We start from the raw sequence: 2670 nt of genomic DNA, 5'->3' as shown, positions 1-2670 counted from the left end.
GTGTGATGATGATGCATGCTTTGTTTAAATTATATTCACTGTGATGATATTACAAGATGAAGTCACCTCAACCCCCGGACGTTTCCGACGTACTCTTTCGTTCGGGGGGTGTGACAGGTTCTCTCATGGGCAACTACCGGTCCTACCTGAACAAATGCCATCATGCCCGAACTCCGACTTCGCTGATGAACTATTCCTGCTACTTAACCATACATCTTCCAATCCATACCCCTGAACTGGATCCACCAAAGGAACCAAAACAATCCACTGAACCACTAAATCTCGCCCAACATAATACGACCCACCGATGACTCTTTACATGCAAAATGACTTATGAAGATTCATAATACATAAATCAGGCAACACGGAGAACTAACCCGAAGGTAATACTTATCACTACCCAACAAGATTCCAGGGCAGATATAACACCGATCGAGAACAATTTAACCATAATATCAATACAGAATTAGGTGTCGAACTACATACCCGAGATTTCTAGTGGCTCGACCTTGACCTCATGAGGAACGATGGGTGTTGGGACATGAGCTCCCTCCACCTCCAAAGCAGGACAACTGGACATGAGATGACATGGCTGGTGACAGTGAAAGCATATCTGATCCTTCTTACAATCCCGTTGCACATTCCCTCTTTCCCCACACTTGAAACACCTGAACTTGTGACAAGTAAATCTGTGAGTTCCCCCACACTTGTCACACACCACATGATTCTCCCGACTTCCATTACATAGGTCAGCAACCTTAGTCTCCTCGTCCTCTACTGAAAGAGCGCTCCTCTTCTTTCCTAGTTGTGTCGACTCAACCAGACCCCCCCAACAGTCATCTCACTAGCAGCACCTCTCACAGTATGCGAAGATGCAGCTTGCTGCTTGAGCCTGGCAATTACCCTACCAGTGATTCGATTCACGACACCAGATAATTCTTCTTGCAAAATCTATAAAAGTTCTACTGAAATCATCTCTCCCATCTGCTTGACGGACCACACCGGCCTATCCTGGCCACTAGCTCCTGATCCTGGTCCAGATCTCGCCTCCAATCGCCTCGTCATCACCATACTGAACATAAACCATGGAGATATCAGAGGAAATGCATATCATACCAGGGGAGCCAATTTCCAAAAAAACCCTAGGGGTTGTGACTTTCTCGCTACGCGTACGGGTTTTGTGCTTTCAGTAGTACGGGCCCATACTACCTTCCACACCTACTCGTATTTGTCTGAGAGGATCATCACAATAACCCTACCAATTACCGCATACTAGCATAATTATACACGCTATCCATACTTCCAACAGGAATACGAAACATAAATTAATTGGCCGGATGACCCCACATAACTCATCTTACCACCAACTGCCACACGACCCTCCATTGGTGCCAGATAACTATCACATGAACACTATCACATACTGCAGAACTTAAACCATCTTAGGCTAAAGGACTCAATCCTACAACAGTTGGAATCAGACAACAGTTGTGCAACAGAACCAAATCCCCCACCCTAAGACCATTTAACCCATGTAGTATGTTACGTAGCGCATTCACTCGATAGTTAGTTCACACACGAAAGAGTCATACAACAATCAATAGGGTACTCTACAAGAGATAAGGAACCAAGTATTAGGAAATTCTATCATAAGATTCCTGAGGATCCCTATCCTATCACTAACATGCTGTTCTAATCGTAACATAACATAATACCAAATAACTATGTGGTAATTTGGGGTCTACTTACTGGCTCCGACTGATCGTACACATCGCATCCTCCTTGATTATTTTGAAAACCATTTGAAAATTGTTTGAATTTTTTTTCCTTAGTTTGATTCTAGATTCACACGAGTGTTCCTCCAATTCACCCAAACCAAGGCTCTAATACCAACTTGTAACATCCCAAACATTTCAACAAATTTTAACTTTTCAAAACAACCCATTCACTCAAGAGGTATTTACAAAAAAACATTGTTTCTAAAACATTATTTAAAATCAGAATCGTTTACAGCATAGTTTTCAAAACATTTTCATTATCATAGTTTCCCAGGAATCTTAAGTTCCAAAAACACGAGGATATGTACTGTCACACCTTCGCATTGCCATAGTCCAATGAAGTACCCGAAACCATAAACCAAAATTGTAAGCACGAAGCTTAGTGAGTTCCCCCAAAATACCAATACATAACAAATGCTATGAAGGAGGATAAAGTTTCCAACTTTATCCTCTGGGAATACTCAAAGGGTCCAAAACCCATCCATAAGTCTAGAAGATGCAAGGACTTAACCAATAAGCACTCAATCCTTAAAGTTGATGCCCAATACTTTCCAGAAGAGGTTCTAGCACTAAAACCATCCCAAAGGTTAGTGCTTTATAGACATGCATGACCAATGTATGTCTTGAACCCATATTAGGTCAATAGTGAAGATTATGAACTAAGCTCAATGCATGACATCAAAACTCAACTATAAGCTAGATCCAATACTCTACAAGGTCACCTTGACCTGGGGATTCATAAAGTTGCAAACTTATGAGATCTAACCCTTCCAAATCTCAAGAATAAGAAGTTAAAGGGACTAAGCCCAAGATCTAGCAACATGGAATGATAAAAATCGGATCTTGGACACTTATAATGGTCCAGAAGAGTGCCAAACTGAAAGATGAGACA

The sequence above is a fragment of the Lactuca virosa genome, chromosome 3 (assembly GCF_052849685.1).
Source record: "Lactuca virosa cultivar CGN04683 chromosome 3, Lactuca_virosa_CGN04683_v6, whole genome shotgun sequence".
In the NCBI taxonomy this organism is placed as follows: domain Eukaryota; kingdom Viridiplantae; phylum Streptophyta; class Magnoliopsida; order Asterales; family Asteraceae; genus Lactuca; species Lactuca virosa.
Note: the sequence above shows the minus strand (reverse complement) of the source record.